The sequence below is a fragment of the Orycteropus afer genome, unplaced genomic scaffold, assembly GCF_000298275.1.
Source record: "Orycteropus afer afer isolate SDZICR_OR568_19922 unplaced genomic scaffold, OryAfe1.0 scaffold00343, whole genome shotgun sequence".
NCBI lineage: Eukaryota > Metazoa > Chordata > Mammalia > Tubulidentata > Orycteropodidae > Orycteropus > Orycteropus afer.
The window spans coordinates 3,230,088-3,252,004 of NW_006921930.1; the positions used below are offsets into that span (position 1 = coordinate 3,230,088).

General features: G+C 36.3%; 1 pseudogene; it reads left to right on the forward strand.

Annotated features, from left to right (window-relative positions):
• The first annotated feature begins 9,537 nt into the window (after positions 1 to 9,537).
• LOC103206990 overlaps positions 9,538 to 21,917 on the forward strand; it is a 21,122-nt pseudogene continuing 8,742 nt past the window's right edge.

Sequence of the window (21,917 nt, forward strand, 5' to 3'; positions counted from 1 at the left end):
CCCACGAGGGAATGAGTCATCATAACATGAAGGCCATGGAAAAAAGACAAAAAGAGACATTTGTCAACAGTTTCTCTGTGTTATATAATACACAGAATGGAATTGCTCCATAGGGATTTCTTGACCGTAATCTTTACAGAAGAAGCAACTCACCAGGACTCTTCTTTCCAGAGTTGCTGAGTGTGTTTGAATATCCAAACTTCAGGTTAGCAGCTGACTGAAAACCTCTTGCACCATCCACACTCCTATATATACTTATTGGTCCAGGAAATCTCTGCTAATGTTAATCTTTTCTCCATTTATTGTGATGCTACTTATTGGTCCAAGATTTTCGTTTTCTTCATGTTGAGGTGTAATCCATACTGAAGACTGTATTCTTTGATCTTCATCATGGAGTGCTTCAAGTCATCTTCATTTTCAGCAAGAAAGATTGTGTCATCTCCACATGTTGTTGTTGCTGTTATTTGCCATCGAGTCAGACCTGACTTATAGTGACCCCTCCTTGGGTTTCTGAGGTGGTATCACTACAGAACTAGATTGCCCAATCTTCCTTCTGAGGAGTGGCTGGTGGGTTTGAACCACCAGTCTTCTGGTTAGCAGTCAAGTGTCTTAGCCGTTATGCTACCAGAGCTCCCCATCTTCATACAGCAGATTGTTAATGAGTCTTCCTCCAATCCTGATGCCATGCTCTTCTTCATATAATCCAGCTTCTTGGATTATTTTCTCAGCATACAGATTGAATACATATGGTAAAAGCATACAACTGATGTACACCCTTCCTGATTTTACATGACTCAATACCCTCTTGTTCTGTTTGAATGGCAGCCTCTTGGTCTATGTATAGGTTTCTCATGAGCACAATTAAGTGCTCTGGAATCCCCATTTGGAGTGTTATGAATAATTTGTTATGATCCACATAGTCAAATGCCTTTGCATAGTCAATAAAACACAGGTAACTGTCCTATAGGGCTTTTAAGGCTATAATCTTTATAAAAAGTAACTGCCTTATCTGTCTGCTTGAGAGTAGCTGGTGGGTTTGAACTGCTGACCTTTCAGTTAAACTAGTTGCTGTGATTACTTCACCACCAGGGCTACTTAAATACATACATGAGGTTATTGCTTTTGTTAGATACTGTCAAGCCGGCTCCAACTCATAGTGACCCTATGTACAATGGAACGAAGCACTGCCTGATCCTCCACTATCTTGACAATCATTGCTATATTTGAGGCCGTTGTTGCAGCCACTGTGTCAATTTGTCTCAGTGAAGATATTCCTCTTTTTTGCTGATCATCTATTTACCAAGTACACTAAAAGGTTACAAGCTTGATGTACATCCTTTTTGCTTTTAAATGACTCAGTATCCTTTTTTTCTATTCAAATGACTGCCTTTTGGTCTATACAGTTTCAACATGAGCACAATGAAGTCTTCTGGAATTCATATTCTTCACAGTGTTATCCATAATTTTTTATGATTTAGACAGTTGAATGCCTTCCCGCAGTCAATGAAACTCTGGGAAATATATTTCTGGTATTCTCTGGTTTTAGTCAAAATCCATCTGACATCAGTAATGGTATCCCTCATTCCATGTACTCTTCTGAATCTGGCCTGAATTTCTGGCAGTTCCCTATTTATGCACTGCTGTGATCATTTTTTAATTATCTTCAGCAAAATTTTAATTTTATATGGTATTAATGATATTGCACAGAAATGTCCAAATTCTATTGGATCACCTATCTTTGGAATGGGTATGGATATTAGATATTTCCCAGTTAGTTGGCCAGACAGTTGTCTTCCAAATTTCTTGGTATAAATGATTGAACGCTTCCAGAGTTGCACTCCTTTATTGAAATATCTCAATTGGTATCCCATCAAGCCTTGAAACTTTCTTTTTCACCAATGCCTTCACTACAGCTTAGATGCCTTACTTCAATATGATCAGTTCTTGATTATATGCTATCTCCTGCAATGGTTGAGTATGGACCATTTCTTTTTTGTACAGTGACCCTGTGTATTCCTTCCATCTTCTTTTGATTGTTCCTGCATCATTAAATATTTTGGCCATGAAATCCTTCAGTATTGCAACTCGAGGTTTGAAGATTTTCTTCAGTTCTTTCATCTTGAGAAATACTAAGCATGTTCTTCCCTGTGGTTTTCTAACTCTAGATTTTGTACCTTTCATTATAATGTTTTACTTTCTCTTCTCACATTTCCCTTTGAAATCTTCTGTTCAGATCTTTTACTTCATTCCTTCTATTCTCTTTAGCTACTGTACATTGAGGAGCAAGTTTCTGAGCCTATCTGGACATAAATTTTGGTATTTTCTTCCTTTCCTGTCTTTTAAATGAACTTTTGTTATCTTTTTGTATGATGTCCTTGATGTCATCACACAACTCATCTAGTCTTAGGTCATTAGTGTTCAATGTGTCAAATTTATTTTTGAAATGGTCTTTAAGTTTAATTGGGATATAGTCAAGACCACACTTTGACTATCATGAGTTTGTTTTAGTTTTCTTCAGCTTCTACTTAAACTTGCATGTAAGCAATTGATGATCTGCCCCACAGTTGGCATCTATCCTTGTTCTGACTGATGATATTGAGCTTCATCACCTTTTTCCACAGATATAGTTGATTCCTGTGTATTCCATCTAGTGAGGTTCGTGTATTTCACCAAACCAAACCTTCTGCCATCGAATTGATTCCAAATTATAGAAACCCTATAGGAGAGAGAGAATACAACCGCACCATAGGGTCTCCAAGGATATAGATCTTTATGGACTTAGACTACCTCATCTTTCTCCCTTGGGTTTGAGTCACCAACCTTTTGGTTAGCAAACAAATGCTTTAACTGCACCACCAGGAGCCCTTTCTATGTATATAAAACTCACTGGCATCTAATAAATTCTGACTCATAGTGACTGTCATTGGGTTTCCAAGGCTGCAAATCTTTATAGAAGCAGACTGCCTCATCTTTCTTCTGCAGAGCAGCTGGTGGGTTCAAATCACCAATCTTTCGGTTAATGACAAATGTCTTAACCACTATGCCACCAAAGCTCCACTCCTATATGTGTAGTCACTGTTTATATAGTTTTTGAAAAAGGTATTTGCAATAAATAAGTCATTGATCTTGCAAAATTCTGTCATGCAATCTCTGATGACATTTCTATCACCCAGGTCACATTTTGCAACTACCAATTCTTTTTTGTTTCCATCTGTTGCATTCCAATTACCAGTAACTACTGGTGATCTTCATTGCATGCTTGATAAATTTCAGACCGCAGAAGTTGGTAAAAATCTTCAATTTCTTCATCTTTGGCATTAGTGATTGGTCCTTAACTTTGAACGACACTTATAATAATCAGTCTTCATTGTAGGTATATGGATATTATCCTGTCACTGACAAGCTTGTACTTCAGAATAGATCATGAAATATCCTTTTTGATTGTGAATGTGATGCTGTTCTTCTTCAATTTATCATTTCTAGCCTAGTAAACCATATAATTATCTTATTCAAAATGGCTGATATCAGTCCATTTAGCTCACTAATGCCTAGAATATTGATCTTCATATGTTTTATTTCATTTTTGATGACTTCCAAATTTCCTAGATTCATGTTTCATGATTAATGCCCATGTCAAAGAGAGGTGATCCCACAGAATGTGGAGATTATTGAACAATATCATTCATATTGCATGCAAGTAAAATCTTACTGAAGATAATTCAAAAAAGGTTGCAGCAGTACATAGTCAGAGCACTTCCAGAGGTGTAGGCTGGATTCAGAAGAGGATGTAAAACAAGGGATATCGTTGCTGATGTCAGATGGATCTTGGCTCAAAGCAAAGAACACCAGAAAAATGTTTACCTGTGTTTTATTGACTATGCAAAGGCATTTGATTATGTGGACATAACGAGTTGTGAATAACATTGAGAAGAATGGGAATTCCAGAACAATTAATTGTATTCATGAGGAACCTGTGCATAGACCAGGAGGCTGTTGTTTGAATAGAACAAGGGGATACTGCATGGTTTAAAATCAGGAAAGGAGTGTGTCAGGGTTGTATCCTTTCCCCATACTTATTCAATCTATATGCTGAGCAAATAATCTGAGAAGGTGGACTATATGAAGAAGAATGTGGCATCAGGATTGGAGGAAGGCTCATTAACAACCTGTGATACACTGACAACACAACTTTGTTTGGTGAAAGTGAAGATTACTTGAAGCACTTACTGATGAAGATTGAATACAGTCTGCAGTATGGATTACATCTCAGTATAAAGAAAACAAAAATTCTCACAGCTAGACCTATAAGCAGCATCACAATGAATGAAGAAAAGATTGAAGTTGTCAAAGACTTCACATTGCTTGTTTCTATAATTGGTATACATACGTAACTAACAAAAAATCTTATATGTAATTTTAAAAACTCCTGATTTATATTTAATTTATTATCTTCTACTTTGAGTGGTAGAAATTAACTTGTGCTCCATAAAGAGAAGTGGCAGGGCAGAGTTGTTCGAGACCTATAGTGGTATATCAGTGAGAAATGTAGCTTATATCATACATGTATAAACCCATGAAATACGGAACTTGACATGATTCGAATTACACCCTCCAGCAAGGCAGGACTCAAGATACATTCCACTCTAAACAGGCACAGAAGCTAGAATTTATAGTACATCACAAAATGGAGGACGATGGTTAGAAGGGTCATATTAAGCAATTCATTGCATTAGAGCAATAGACATTCAGGTAACAGGCAAATTATCTCAAATTCTATTTATGAAATATTTATTTACTCTCGGAAAGCACAAAGTAATGTGCATAACACATATAAAAGTTCAGGTATAAAATATCAAAAAGCACACCTATTAAGCACCATTAAAACTGAAAACTTGAATGTTATCAGTACATTGGCATCAGGCTTATGTGCTCCCCAAATCTCACCTTCTTCTTCTATTTGCTTCACACATACTTCCCAACCATAATTTCTATGCAGCTGGCACAGTGGATAAGTTACAGACTGTGAAACCCAATTAATTGTCTTGGGCAAGTTATTTACTTCTCTTTGCCTCAGTTTCCAAATAGATATATATTGGGGATAATTAGAACACCTATCTAATATAAAAATTATATCCATTAATAAGTGTATAGCATGAAGAAGGATGCTTCACAAATGGTATGCACTATGCAAATCTTAAATGTTAATTATTCTTATCATCATTGTTATTAGTGACATACACATGTATCACTAAGCAATATATTTGTTGGCCATACTTGCTTTTCAGCTTTATAAAAATAGGATCAGAATATATACATCCTCTTTTATTAATGATTTTTTTATGCAATCCTTATATTAGGGCACATATACTTGCAAAACACATGTCTGATAAAGGAATTGTACCCAAAATATACAAAGAATTCTTAAAAACCAATAATAAGAAAACAATCACCCAATTAAAAAATGAGCAAAACACTTGAGCAGACATTTCAGCAAAGAAGATACACAGGTGGCAAAATAAGTATATGAAATGATACTCATCATATGTCATAACAGAACTGGAATTTAAAACAACAATGAGATACCACATACAAATCAATAAAAAAAAAAAAAAAGACAAGAAAAGAAAAATGACATCAAATGCTTTCAAGGAGGAAGAGTAATAGAAACATTTATTCATTGCCAGTGGGAATGCAAAATGGTAAACCTATCTTCAAAAGACAGTTTGACTATCTATCTATCTATCTATCTATCTATCTATTTTAATTGCGATTTGGGTGGAAGTTTACAGAGCAAATTCACTTCCCATACAGCAGTTCTCATACACCTTGTATCATGACATTGACTACAATTTACCCCAGTGCAACAATTCCCCTCCCCTTTCCTCCTGATAGTTACCTCTTCCCTGTGTCCATCCCTCTATTCACTCCTGCCCCCTGAGCTGTCTGTTTCTCTGTGTATAAATAGCCCTTCTTTCTCCCATGATTGTTCTCTCCAAGGAGTGTATCTAACTCGGGTAAATGTTCAATTCATATGCTTGTCTTTTGTTTGACTGGAAGCCACAGGTATGTGTTCAATTCCAGACCTGAAGGGCAGCTAGAGGCTCTACCAGATGAGCAAACCTGGTCCCTTTTTTTTTTTTTTTCCCCCAAATAATTTTGAGTTTTCTTCAACATTGTTATCCCTCTCTATCCAGGATCTCCTACATAGATCCCCCTCCAAGTGATTGACAGTGGTAGCCAAGCACCATCTAGTTCTTCTTGTCTTATAGTCATATAGGCTGAGGATTGCATGGTGTACCAATCGCTTGAACTAATTGTTTCTATGAATCTTTGGTTTTCTTCATTCTTCTTTGCTCTGAACAAGGAGAGACCCATCATTGCATCTCGATGGCTGCTTGCAATCTTTTAAGGTCCCAGTTGCTACTCGCCAAAGTAGGAGATGGAACAATGTTTTGTGTAGTCTGTTATACCAATTGAGTTTGATGTCCCCTATGACTATGGTGCTGAGCCCACAGGTTCAACTACTTGGTCCATGTGGGTAGCTGGCTGTGACCAAGAAGTGACTACAAACTTGTCCCTTGTCAGCTCTTCTGTATACCTTGGAATTCTTCCAGAACATACAAATACACTTGTAGAACCATTGTCTGCCAACCTATACATGGTCTTGGGTACACTCCCCACTGCATAGACATACCTAGTAGTTCAGCCTGTCCACTCATGTATCCACCCATATACCCATGTTTGCCTTCACTGACAATGCAGTACTGTATGTGCAAAAGGGTTCATCTTTGTTATCTGCACCTCCCATGTACCTCTCTATGTCTTCCTCTTCCTCAATACCCCCATGCTGATCACTCACATTTGGTACATTGCCCTTCTCTTCACCCAAATCAATACTTATCTCTACCTATCTAACAGTGTTCCCTCCCTTCCCCTCCCACCTCTGGTAACCGACAAAGGAAATTTCCTTCCATAGATAAACTTTTCCTTGACTTTTTACAATAATGGATTAATATTTGTATTAGTATTTGTCCTTCTGTGATTGACTTATTTCACTCAGCATAATATCCTCCAAGTTCATCCATGTTATGTGGTGTTTTGCAGATTCTACATTATTCTTTAGGGTTGCGTAGTATTTCATTGTATGTATGTACCATAGTTTGGTTATATGTTCCTCAGTTGATGAACGCCTAAGTTGTTTCCATCTTCTGGCTATTGTAAATAATGCTGCAATGATCATGGGTATGTGCATGTCTGTTTTTGTCATGGCTCTCACTTCTTTAGTATACATGTCTAACAATGGAATGGCTGGGTCAAATGGTATTTCTAATTTCAACTTTTTAAGGAATCGCCATACTGCTTTCCACAGTGGTTGTACCATTTTACAATCCCACCAGCAGTGTATGAGAGTTCAAATCTCTCCGCATCCTTGCCAGCATTTGTTATTTTCTGTCTTGTTGAACTTTGCTACTAGTGCTGGGGCAAGATGATATCTCATTGTTGTTTTGACTTGCATCTCTCTAATGGCTAATGATTGTGAGCATTTCTTTATATGTTTGTTGGCCTCCTGAATATCCTCTTTGGGGAAGTGCCTATTCATGTCTTCTGCCCATTTTTTTTTTTAATTGGATTATTTGTCTTTTTGTTATTGAGGTGTTAGAGATTTCTATAAATTCTACAGATAAGTCCCTTGTCAGATATGTCATTGCCAAATATTATTTCTCAATCTGTAGGTTCTCTTTTGACCCTTTTGGAAGAGTCTTTGGAAGCACATAAAAATTTAATTTTTAGAAGGTCCCATTCATCTTATTTATCTTCTGCTGTTTGTGCATTTTGTTTTATATTTGATAGTCTATTTATGCCATATATTAGGGCCCCTAAATTTTTCCTTGAGGAACTTTATAGTTTTAGGTTTCACATTTAAGTCTTTGATCCATCTGGAATTAGTTTTTGTGTTTGGCATTTGTGTTTCATTTTTCTGTAAATGGATATCCAGTTTTTCCAGCACTGTTTATTAAACAAACATTCTCTTCCCCATTTAATGGATTTATGTCCTTTGTTTGTTATGGATGTTTTCAACTTTTTCACATCAGTCTGTTTAGTTTAGATAAGTGGTGTGTTTCTGGAAATCTGTCCATTTCTTCTAGTTTTTCAAATTGTTGGAGTACAGTTCTTCATAGTATCCTGATATCCTTTTTGTTTCAGTTGATTCTGTTGTGATGCCACCCATTTCATTTCTTATTCATGTTATTTGTATTCTTTCCCTCTTTTCCTTTGTTAAATTTTCCAGTGGTTTGTCAATTTTATTAATCTTTTCAAAAAAAAAAAAAATTCTGGTCTTGTAGATTTTTTCTATTGTCTTTCTATTTTCTGTTTCATTGATTTCTGCTCAAATCTTTATATTATTTCCTTTCTTCTGGTGACTGTAGGATTTTCTTGCTGTCTTTTTTCTAATTGTTGGAAATGTTGGTTTAAAGTGTTGATTTAGGCTCTTTCTTCTTTTTTGATGTGTGCATTTGTTGCTATAAATTGGCCTCTGATCACTGCTTTTTCTATGTCCCAAAGATTTTGAAATGCTGTGTTTTCATTCTCTTTTGACTCAAGGAAATTTTTAATTTCATTTTTTCTTTCTTCTCTTACCCAGTCATTCTTAAGGAGGGTGTTGTTCAGTTTCTATGTGTTTGCTCTTTTTCCATTGGTCTTCCTTTTGTTGATTTCTAATTTGATAGCACCGTGATCTGAGAAGATTCTTTGGAGTATTTCAATGTTTTTAAATTATCAAGGCTTGCCTTATGGCCTAACGTATGGCCTACCATGATAATGATCCATATGTACTGGAAATAATGTATATTGTGCTATTGTTGAGTGAGGTGCTCTATAGATGTCTATAAGATCAAGTTGGTGGATTATATTGTTTAGTTCTTCTGCATCTTTGTTGAGTTTCTTTCTAGTTGTTCTATCTTTCATTGAAAGTGGTGTATTAAAGTCTCTTACTATGACTGTGGAGTCATCTATTTGACTTTTCAACTCTTTTAAAGTCTGATTTATGCATTTGGGGGCTCTTTCATTGGATCCATAGATATTTATTATGGTTATATTTTCTTGTTCATTTGATCCTTTAATCATGATATAATGACATTCCTTGTCTTGTGTGGTAGTTTTTGCAGTTTGACAATTTCTTATAAAGCTGAATATTGTCTTATTATACAATTAAGCAATCATGCATTGTGATATTTAACAGAATTGAAAGCATATATTTGCATGAAAATCTGCACACAAATCTTTGTAGCAGCCTTATTCATAACCTCCACAAATCAGAAGCAATCAAGATATCCTTGGATAGGTGAATGGATAAACTGTACTATATTCATTCAATAGAATATTACTCTGTGGGGAAAATAAATTGTCAATCTTCTTCTTTCAGCACATTAGGCCAGCCAGCAACACTTGGCAGTCAGGATATTATTGTTGTTGCTGTTGATACTGTGGGGCAACTCTGTCGGAATGAACCAGAAAGTAAAATTTCAGATAGCTGCAATGGGTGAAAACAGTAATAGTCAAAAAATAGCTGCATTGGAGGCCATCGTGTGTTATCAGATTAAGCATTATTTTGGATACATTAATTTGCCATGGGAAAAATTTTAAAGGAACAGAAAAAAATGGATGAAGGTTGGGTAGTAATTTGGAGATAATGATAAAATTCAACAGGTTAAACCATCTAACTTCAGACTTTAATATAGAAGCCTTGAGCAAATGAAAAGTAGAATTCATGGAAATAATTGAAGATAAAACTAAAATCAGATCTTCAAGCAAACCCTTCCTTGAGGCGACTGGAGTATAAAAATGTTGTGGGGGAAAAAAAAATCAGTTCTACTTATATTATAGGCTTCCCAACTGATGCTACCATTAATGACAGATAAGAATGGTTAGAAGAAAAAGGTCAAGAGCTAAATATTAAGTTTAGAAGAACATTGAACAAAACATTTTAAGGGATCAATAATTGTTGCGTGTGACAGCACTGAAGTTTGTAGAGCCCCTTGGCCAGAAGAACGAAGACACAGACTGGCTAATATTTTTCAACAAAGGTTAATTTACCACAAAGAAGAAGAAGAAGAAGAAGAAGAAGAAGAAGAAGAAGAAGAAGAAGAAGAAGAAGAAGAAGAAGAAAGCAAGCAAAATAAATGGAAGCTAAATTGTAGATTAAACAAGAGCAGGAAGAAAAAGAGAAATTAGCAGAAGGTGCTGAATTGAAACCTCTAGAAGAAAAGATGGGCTGCTTGCTGGAAATTTTGGGTGACTTAGATGAGCAGACTTGTAGAGAAGGCTTGCACATCTTTTTCTCAAATTATAGAAAAACAAAATAGATATATTTTCTCATAGGAGCAAAAGAGAGAATAATTCTATTTAAAGAAAAAGCTAAAGACATTCTAGTCAAAGCCAAAGATCCAAGAAATGGTAACCTGTAATTAAGGAACAAATAAATGGCATGGGAAATACTAGAAGGAGAGGTGGAAAATCAGCATTGAAATAAATCATGCAAGATCAACCAGAGTCCCTAAAAAAATGGAAGTCACAAATTTAAAGGAAGGGGAAAGGGAAATAAATTTGCCAAGGCTGGGTCTACTAAAGGAAAAGTATAGTTTCAGGGAAAGAAAGTAAATTTTATAGTGATGAAAATGGTGCACATGGACTAGTGAAATGAGCAAGAGAAGAAACAGAAGAAGCTAGTCTGAGAAGGGTGCATACTCTATGATTCCAATCACAGGGCATTCTGGATACAGAAAAAGGAAAAAAGATGAGGGGTTGCTAGAGGTGTGAGGGGATGAGGAGAGGGATAAATGAGGCACAGGGAAATTTTTTCTTTTTATTATGACTTGTGTGAAGGTTTACAGAGCAAATTCATTTTCCATGCAATAGTTCATATGTATTTTGTTTTATGACTTTGATTGCAGTCGCCGTAATGTAACAGTTCTGTTTCCACTTCCTCCCTGTGGTTATTTGAACCTTGTGTAATTTCCAGTATTTATTTCTGCCCTCTGATTGATCTCCCTGTGCAAATACTGCCCTTATGATCTCCCATGGTTGATTGTTCTAAGGATGTACCTATCTGTTGAAATATTCATCTTATATGCCTGTCTGTTGTTTGCCTAGAATCCACAGGAGTGAGTTCAATTCCAGACCTGGAAGGGCCATAGTGTTGAGGGTTTTACCAGTCTCTACCAAACCAGTAAGACTGGTATTTTTTATGATTTTTAGTTTTGTTCCATATTTTTGTCCCACTCTATCCAGGATCTCCTATTTTGAACCCTTTACAAGTAAGTGGTTGACAGTGGTAGCCAGGCACTACCTAGTTCTTGTGGTCTCAGGGTCATGTAGGCTGAGTTTGACATGGTCCACTAGTCCCTAGGACTAATTGTTTCCATGTGTCTTTGGTTTTTTCATTCCTCTTTGCTCTGGAGAAGGAGAGATCAATTGTTCCATCTTAGATGGCCACTTGCAAGCTTTAAAGACCCCTGTCACTACTCACTAAAGTAGGATGCAGAACAATGTTTTTGTGTAATATGTTATGCCAATTGAACTTGATGTCCCCAAGCACAAGGAAATTTTAAGGAGATAAAACTATTCTGCATGATACTCTAATGGTGAATACACACCATTATGCATTTGTCAAAACCTATGGAACTGTACAACACAAAGAGTGAACCTTAATGTAAACTGTGGATATTAGTTAATAATAATATATTGTAGTTAGTTCATTAATTGTAACAAAGGTATCATAGTAATGTAAAATGTTAATAATACAGGAAACTGTGTGGTGAGTATACTGGAATTCTGCACTATATGTTTACTTTTTCTGTAATCTAAAACTGTTCAGAGAAATAAAGTGCATTAATTTAAAATCATTACATATCTATATGTATTCTGACTTTCTACTATGAAAAAAATTGTTTTATTTTTCTCTATACTTACTCTCTCTATATATATTTCTTTTTTATAAAATAATCATCTAATATAGAGATGATTATGATTATCAACAACTGAGCAATATAGTATATTATGGTTACATTTATTTTTATTTTTTTGCATAACTATTCTTTTTTTCTGTAATTTTAATTGCTTCACATCAGGTAGTGAAAAATAATTTCTTATAATCAAACACATCAAGTAGTATATCAGTTCAAATTTTCTTGAACCCCTATTTCTTGGCACCTTCGGTCCTCTTGCTCCAATCAGGATTAACTTTTCTCTAGGCATTTTTCTCAGTTGTTCTTTTCTTGACTTCTCTTCATTATCATCCTCAAGCCTTGTTTTAATCCCCTATTTCCTGAATTCCAAGTCTTCCTCTTTGTGATAGCTTTGTATTGTGTCAACTTAAAAACAATTGGATCTACATTTCCAAGAATTTCATCCCTAATATGGTACTAGGTTAGTGCAGACTGCATTAAACATTTTGCTCAAGTTTGGTAGGGTGGGCATGGAGAAGGAGCCATATTTCTTATTTTCAGATGGTTGGTCCATGACACCAGGCACAGGAGAAGTTTGACATATTGTTGCTGATCTTCTGGTTTACCCAATCGAGGCTGGACAGAACATGGGGGTGCACATCCTTTAGTCCCTCCCAGATCTTCACATTCAACTTCTCTGAGTTCTAAGTGAGGACCTGTAAAGTTCCCTAACAGAGGGTACTAGCTTCTCCTGCAGATCACTTAAGGCATTGAGGCTAAAATAGTGAAGAGGCTGATGTGGGCTTCAGCTTCTCTTTGCAGGATTCACTTAGTCTTCACAAGTTCCAGTTGTCCTAGTGGATCCTGGTTTATCCTCATAGGTTTCAGTTTGTCCTACCTCTTGTTCTCTCATTCAACTTTTATTTCCAATTGCTGTACCCTATAGTGTTTAGGCTCAATATTAGATGCAGAGGAAACAACCTCATGGATAGCCTAACAGTTCTTACTGTGGTATATGCTCTAAATGATATATCTGTTAATCAGAGACCATTCTGCTTTTTGGATCTTATTCTAAAGGATACACTCATTTTAGTGGAACATTCTTCCAGTAATTACTGAAAAATTATGCACAACAGGTAGAAATTTGGAGCTTTTGCATGTCCAAAATTGTATACAATAAGCTCTCCAAATCTGAGAGTTCTGCATCCATGGATTCAACAACTGCAGATCAAAAACAATTTTGGGACAAAACCAACAAGTGGAGGATAGTAATCAGGTTATAGAATAGAGGCTAAGAGGGACCATAAAGTGCTATTTACATAACATTTGTATTGCATTAAGCAGTACAAATAATCTAGAGATGATTTAAAATACACAGGAAGATATGCACAGGTTATATACAAATATTTCTTGCTACTGTTGTTAGATGCTGTTGAGTTGGTTTTGACTCACAGCAACCCTATCTACAAAAGAACAAAGCACTGGTCATTTCAGTGCCATCCTCACAATCGTTGCTATTTTTGAGTCCATTGTTACAGCCATTGTGTTAATCCATCCCATTGTGGTTCTTCATCTTTTTGGCTGAGCTTCTTTACCAAGCATGATGTCCTTCTCCTGGGGCTGGTTCCTCCTGATTACATATCCAAAGTATGTGAGATAAAGTCTCACCATCCTCAATTCTAAGGACCATTCTCCTTGTACTTTGTACTTTTCCAAGACAGATTTGTTTGTTCTCTGGCAGTCCATGGTATATTCAATATACTTCACTAATACTGTAATTCAAGACATTAATTCTTCTTGTCTTCTTTATTCATTGCCCATCTTTCACTAGCATATGACACAATTGAAAATACCATGACTTGGATCAGGTTCACCTTAGTCCTCAAAGTGACGTGTTTGCTTTTTAATACTTTGAAGAGATCTTTTGAGGAGATTTTCCCAAAAAAATATATCATTTGATTTGTGACTGCTGCTCTCATTAAAGTTGATTGTGGAGCCAAGTAAAATGAAATCCTTGAAAACATCAAACTTTTCTGCATTTATCATAATGTTACTTGTTGGTCCATTTATGAAATTTTTTGTTTTCATTCATGGAATTGTTGAGCCACATTGAAGGCTGTTGTCTTTGATCTTCATCAATAGATGCTTTAAGTCTTCTTCACTTTCAGCAAACAAGTTTGTGTCATGTCCATTTCATGATTTATTAATGAATCTTCCTTTAATTCTGATGTTGTGTTCTTCCTCATACAGTCCAGCTTCTCAGATTACTTCCTCCACATACCAGTTGAATAAATGTGGTACAATGATACAATACTTACACACACCTTCCCTGATTTTGAACAATGAACTACCCCCTTGTTCTCTTCAAACAACTGCCCCTTTAACTTTGTACAAGTTCCATCTGAGCACAATGAAGTGTTCTGGAATTCCCATTCTTTACAATGTTATCCATAATCTGTTATGATCCACAGAGTTGATTGCATTTACATAGTCAATTAAACATGGTAACCATTTTTTGGTATTCTTTTCTTTCAGACAAGATCCTTCTGACGTCAGCAATTATATATCTTGTTCCGTGTCTTCTTCTGAATTCAGCTTGTATTTATAGCAGTTTTCTGTCAATGTACTGCTGCAACAATTTTTATATTATTTCAGCAAAATTTTACTTGCATGTAATATTAATGATATTGTTTGCTAATTTCCACATTCTTTTGGATCACCTTGCTCTGGAATGAGTATGAATATGAATGTCTTCATATCAGTTGGCCAATATCTTTCTTCAACATTTCTCTCCTAAAAGTGAGATGATCTTAAGGATATGGTTGGAGTAAAGCTTTCCTGACTTCCATTGGCTGATATGGCATGACTCAAAATAAGAAGAAAGAGCTGCAAACATCCTTTAAGAATCAGAAAGTGGAATGTATGAAGTATGAATCCAGGAAATTTGGAAGTTGTCAAAAATGAAATGGAATGCATAAAGATCAATATCCTAGGCATGAAATGGGCTGGTATTGGACATTTTGAATCAGACAATCATATTATCTACTATGCCAGAAATGATAAATTGAAGAAGTATGGCATGACATTCATCATCAAAAAGAACATGTCAAGATTTATCTTTAAGTACAATGCTGTCAGTGATAGGATAACATCCATAGACTTACAAGGAATTCCAGTTAATATCACTAGTATTTAAATTCACACATCAACCACTAATGTCAAAGATGAAGAAATAGAAGATTTTTTACCAACATCTGCAGTCTGAAATTGATTAAACATACAATGAAGATGCGTTGATAGTTACTGGTGATGAAAATTGGAAACAAAGAAGAAGGATCTGCATATGGAAAATATGGCTTTGGTGATAGAAATGATGCTGGAAATTACATGACAGAATTTCACAAGACCAACGACTCAGTCATTGCAAAGACTTTTTCAACAATATGAATGACTATGCATAACTACACAGATGGAATACAAAAGAGTTAAATAGACTACATCTAAGGATTGAGACAATGGAGAAGCTCGATATCCTTAGGACAAGGCCAGGGGTGAACTTCAGAACAGACCATCAATTGCAAATATGCGAATTAAATCTTAAGCTGAAGAAATTAAAAGAGGTCCACAAGAGCCAAAATATGACCATAAGTATGCAGATACAACATTATTTTATATAAGGGACTTGCACTTCTGCAGATTTTGGTATCTCCATGGGGATGCTGGAACCAGTCCTCAATGGCAACTGAGGGATGACTATATATATATAAAACAGTTGCTGCTGAGTCTATTCCATGTGTGTTGGAGTAAAACTGTGCTTCATAGAGTTTACAGTGGCCAATTTTTGTGAAGTAAATCATCAGACCATTCTTCCAAAGTGACTCTGTGTGGACTCAATCCTCCAATATTTCTGTTGATGGCAAATGTTTTAACCATTTGCACCACCCAGAAACTCCATAGAATATTAAGTTGGATATATTTTTTACTATAAAATTTGAAGGCACTACTATCTTCTTCATATGTGACATTTGAGAAAGCTGATGCTATGTGTGTTATAATTCCTTGTATATGACATTTTCCATATCTGGAATTTTTAGGATATTCTTTTAATCTTTGAACTTTCTCTCTCAAATGGTGTACTGTGATGTAGGTTTTTTTTTTTTTTTTTCTCCATTCATTGCAGAGACACAATCCTTTTCAATCTGGGAACTCATGTTCTTCATTTTTGGAAATCTTTTTTTGTTGTTGTTTTACTGATTTTTTCCTTTTCCTTTAGTCAGATCTGGGCCTCCTAGTGAATGTTAGAATTCTTAGATTGATTGTGTAATTCACTTTCTTCCTCTTTTGGTTCTAACTCCAATGAGATATTTAACTCCAAGCACTTTTCTACTTTTCCTCTCCCACTAATTTTTCTGTTGCGCTACCGTTTGTGAATTTTGTATTTGTATATTTTTATCTTTAATTTTCAAGTGTTTTTTTTTCTCATTCTTTGAATATGTTTTAGGCATTTACTCTTGTTTAAAGACACAATAAATTTTCTCATTTCATTTAGGACATTGATTATCATTTTTCAAAAATTTGTATTATCTTTTTCCTCTCAGATCCCTTTTTCTCTTTTTTCTGTTTTTGATTTATGTCTTTATGATACAATCTGTCCCTAAAAGCACAGTGGTCTTTGACTGTCCATTTACATTTAAAAAGAAGACAATAAAAATTGATTAGAATTGATTAGAATCTCATTAGTGCTTATTAGTAGTGCTTGAGTATGGTATTGGTATTTGTGAGTATGTAACCGTTTTGCATGGGGCTCCCCACATACCTTGGAGTTCCATTAAGTTTTCTAAAAGTAACCCATGTCCAGAACTCTGTGAGCTGATCAGGAGAAGAGAGGAGGGGAGGGATGGGTATCAGCTTAGCTCTTGGTCACCTACTTAATTCCTCAGCTTTCAGTACATCATCTCATCTCTCCACTCTACTCTGCTTGATTGGTTAAATTTTCCTAGAGGGTAAATTACATTGTTTTTGAGTAGAAGAGAAATTCCTCAGCTATGGGTGGGAGTAGGGATATAGGAACCTGAATGCCCCTTAAACAGACTTTTATCATCTTTTATTTTTCATCCTCTACCTTACTTACACTTTCAGAGCTATCTGGTGTCTTCATTTGATTTCAGTTTTTCTGTGGTTGTGTGGCACAAATCAACTTTCTTCTCATTGGCTTCTCCTATTTAATGTCTATGAAGGCAGAGCTTTTGCCTGCTTTGTTCATTGTTCTATTGCCACTCTCTACAACAGTACCTGGCACATAATAGGTGCTCAACAAGTATTTGATGAATGAATAAATGGAGGATTTAGTTTCAGCTTTTGGCACTTTGTTAAATCAAGTTAGCATCTGTTCACCATCCATTTCTGTCTTGTAAAATGCCATTGCCATCTTTCTTCTTCTTTTTCCTCCTCTTTTTTAATTATATAGAGAGTAGATCACTTCTTTACAATATTTCATTTACATTTACTTATTAACCAAAATCAAACTCACTACCATTGAGTCTATTCTGACTCATAGCGACCCTGATTGGGTTTCCAAGGAAGTAAATCTTTACAGAAGTAGATTGCCCGGTCTTCCTTCCATGGTGTGGCTGGTGGGTTTGAAACACCAGCCTCTCAGGTTAACAGTCAAATGCCTTAGGCACTGTACCACCAGAGCTCCTTATATTTCCTTATATGCTATGTAAATTGCATTTTAGGACAGAGTGGAATAAGGGTGTTTTCATTCTACTATGCTTACCTGAATATCAAGAATTATTTTTCAATGATGTTAATATTTTAAAAATATGTTTTTTTGACTCCTTTGAATTCTCCCAGTAAACTATGAGTCCTAGAGATTGGAACAATTTGTATTACATTCTGAGAATCTTGTGTGTTCTCCAACTGCTGCTTCCATGCATTATACTTTGTTTGCTGATATATTTTTTGAATCCAGTAGCAGTGATTATCTGACCATTTAAAATTTTTCCATGAGGTAAGTACACTAGACTTTAGGAACTCTTGGGCTTTCTCCTTTCCCTGAACTTTAAATAAATTATGACACATTTATTTTACAGCAGGTTAGGTGCCAGGAAGATAAGAAAAATCTATCTTCCATTTCTCGGATAAAGGCTCATCATCCCAGCAGAATTTGTATAATGACTCACTCATTATTGATCAAAGGTCTAGAAAGTCTCGGAAATTTTGCATTTTGAGAATTTGTGAGTAACTCATGATAACAAGCAGTAATGGAAAGATAGTTACTCTTTACGTATGTTGCTTAAAATGCAACTGTCAAACCCAGATGCCAAGTGATGTAAATGTGAAGAATTTTGTCATAACACCTAATGCTTCCCAAAGTAAAAACTGTATAGTGCTGTACAGTTTAATGGTTCTTTGGCTTATTTTCCCTTGGCTCCTTACTGAAGGGTAACTTCTGTTATAAATTGTAAATGTGAAAATTATAAAATCTTACGTACTCAAGACTTTGTCAGATATCATTTAGTGGTACTGAAGATAGATGCCTTTCATCAGCTCAGATTTGTTTTTAAGTTTGTTAAGAATTTCACCAGTGCCATAAGACTGTTACCCACCTCTCAAAAACTTTTTTTTTTTTTCCATTGACATCTTCTGATGAGCAATCCTTGTTATCAGAGTTTTGCTAAGTTTCTAGCATTGCTTCCCTCTTCTACAAATGGTAATAGCATTATTGTTCTAAGGAGAGATGAAATTGTGTTACCTCAGTTTTAAATCTAAGTATACTGTTGAGTTCAATAAAATATTTATTAAGTAAAGGCATAGTCTGGTGTGGTAGAAAACATCTGCCTGCAGGGAAATACTCATGAGTGAAAAGAAATATATTTAAGTTAGATGGCACAAACTATACTATCAGAAAGACAGTGACTAGAATACTAACATGCTCTTGAGAAAACAAGCATTACCTATTAGTTTCCAGATGGGGAAAACCTCAGTGGGGTCCTGATAGTAGGGCCAGGGACATGTAGGCAGTAGCTTTTGAGCAACTAATGCGGAATATTTCAATATTTTAACATCTAGTATAGCAAAATATTAAGCACTTGGCTGTTAACCAAAAGGTTGGTGGTTTGAACCCACCCAGAGGTACCTCAAAAGAAAGGTTTGGTATCTACTTCCCAAAAAATCAGCCATTGAAAATCCTATGGAGCACAGTACTACTCTGACGCATATGGGGTGGCCATGAATCATAATTGACTTGACAGCAACTGGTGTGGTATAAATTGATGTATTACTGCCTTCTGGCTGAGTCTCAGCCTGAGTCATCCTGAATTTGAATCTCTATCATGGCAATTCCTAACAATGTAACCAAGGGGCAGTTCCTTATCTTTTCTGAGTTTAGTGTCTTCCTCTGTTTGCAATCACTATATTGTATGGATTATAGCTCCCATACGACATTTTGTAACTTCTGTTCAGACTATCTAGATATATCTCAGGTAAAATAACGTCAAACATTCAGGGACACCAACATGGGCCCAACCATTTTTGTGGTGCTCAGCACTCTGAGGAAAAGAAACCTGGCCATTATTGGGTTTTACAGATTCAAAGTCATGCCAGAATAACTGGCAAGGGGGAGATTCCAATGGAAATAAAGGTTTAGGAGACCCCAAAATAACATTACAATTGATGAGGAAAAGGTCTATATGAATGTGTGTGATACAGAAGTGAAAGTATGTTTAGATCAGATATCTACTGCAACGATAATACTGAAGAGTGTAAAATGACAACCCCTTGCTGGATACAGCAGTAAACATTTGTTTATGCTCATAGGTTGTTGGTTTGGCTGAGTGATGCTGCTGATCTTAGATGGGCTTGGCAATACTATATGTCCATAGTGATTAGTGGATTAAGTAAGAAGTTTTGCTAGTCCTGGCTGCTCTCTCAAGGCCTCAACTGGAATGATTAAGCTGACTTGACTCTGTTCCATTTGTCTTAACCTTCTGTTGGCTAGCCTTGGGATATTTTCTTGGAAAAGATGGAGGGCCAAGGAAAAAGGTGAAAGTGGGTAGGGCCTCTTGAGGCCCACATTCAGAACTACACACTGTCACTTCTGCTTCATTCTATTGGCTCAAGAAATTTATGAAGCCAGCCTATTTTAAAGAATGGGGAAACAGACTTTAACTTTTGACGGGAGGAAGGGCTGCAAAGCCAAATACTTTGACTGGATACAGCAAAGGGTGAAATATCAAAGCCATTTTGCCATTAACCAAGCATAATTCACTCTCTAAGTATTTACAATCCTCTAATATGAAAAATACCCTTACTCTGCCAAGGGTTCCCAAAATGTCATTTGATTAGAACAAATCACTTAAAGTCCAGGATTCCATGTGCACTAGGTGTAAACTGCCAGAACTCTTCATAACAAACTATTTATAAAATTGAGTGGCTTAAAACCACTACCTTTTGTTATTTATCATAGGTCTAGGGATCTGCTTCACAGTTCTACTAATCTCAACTGGGCTCATTTACGTAACTTTATAAGCTAGTATATTGGCCAGGGGATGGTTGACCCAGATGGTCTTGGTTAGACTACTTGATTCTCTTCCAAATGCCCCACACATCCCTCCAGTAAACTGGACTAAGTATAGCTTGTGGAACTTTCAGAGAAGCAAGAGATAAAGTAGGAAAACACACATGCTTTTCTTAGCCTTTTCTTGGATCATGCAAAGTACAATCAGCCTCTCTTGAAGACACTCAACATTTCTTTCAATAGTATTATTAGGCTCAAAGTTTAGGGTTTCATTATATACATCGGGGTAGAAACAACTTTTTCAATGAGACTCCTCTTGATCCAAAGATCTATGAAATGGAAAGACAGGTTAACATTATTCACTCACCAAAATATTATATTTATGCAGAGATAAAGTGATTATAATAGGGATTCCCACTGGAGGAATAATACATGAATGGTGACCAAATAGCAATTACTGATCCATGGGAATTCTGAAATGTTTGTGAGTAAATCATGCCTGATATTTCTTTTGCAGAGGTGGAGAATGTTCCTTGATTAGGACTCATTCTTGACGCTCGGAGTGGTTTACTAATCCATTGTCTTCCTCAAAGAAATGGCCTTGTTGGCAGCTGAATAGTTTTCTCTTCTTGCTTACTGCATGTTAAAAGTTAGATTTGTAGAGACCATTTTACATTTTAAATACTCTCAACGTCCAAGTGGGAGTTCTTTTGCCAAAATACTTACCTTTAAATGTGTGGGGGCTTTCTATGAATCTAATTTAAGTCTGTGTTATGTGGTCGTTAGGTGCCATTGAGTCAGCTCTAACTCATAGTGACACTATATAAAACAGAATGAAACACTGTCTGGTCCTGTGCCAGCCTCACAGTCCTTGCTACACGTGAGCCCATCATTGCAGACACTGTTTCAATCCATCTTGTTGAAATTTAAGTCTGTATGCTTCACCAGTCAGCCCCAGGGTTACAGGTGAGGAGAGATAACTCAGGGACGCCCGAAGTAGCAAGCTGGAAGAGCAGGAGAAAGGGGATTAAAAGCCAGGAAGCCAGAGAGAAGAGCAGTCAGCCAAAGGGATTAGGTGAGAAGAGTAGCAGGCCGGAAGAGCAGGAGAAAGGGGATAAAAAGCCAGGAACATGGACAGAAGAGCATTCAGCCCCAGGGCTACAGGTGAGGAGAGACAACTCAAGGACATTTGAAGTAGCAAGCGGGAAGAGCAGGAGAAAGGGGATTAAAAGCCAGGAAGCCTGAGAGAAGAGCAATCAGCCAAAGGGATTAGTTGAGGAGAGGAAACTCAGGCCCGCCCAAAGCAACAGGACCAGAGAGCAGGAGAAAGGGGATAAAAGCCCCGATCCTGGACACAGGAGAAGTTAGCCCCAGGGACAACTCAGGGACACACAAAACAGCAGGGCAGAAGAGCAGGAGAAAGGGGATTAAAAGCCAGGAAGCCAGACAGA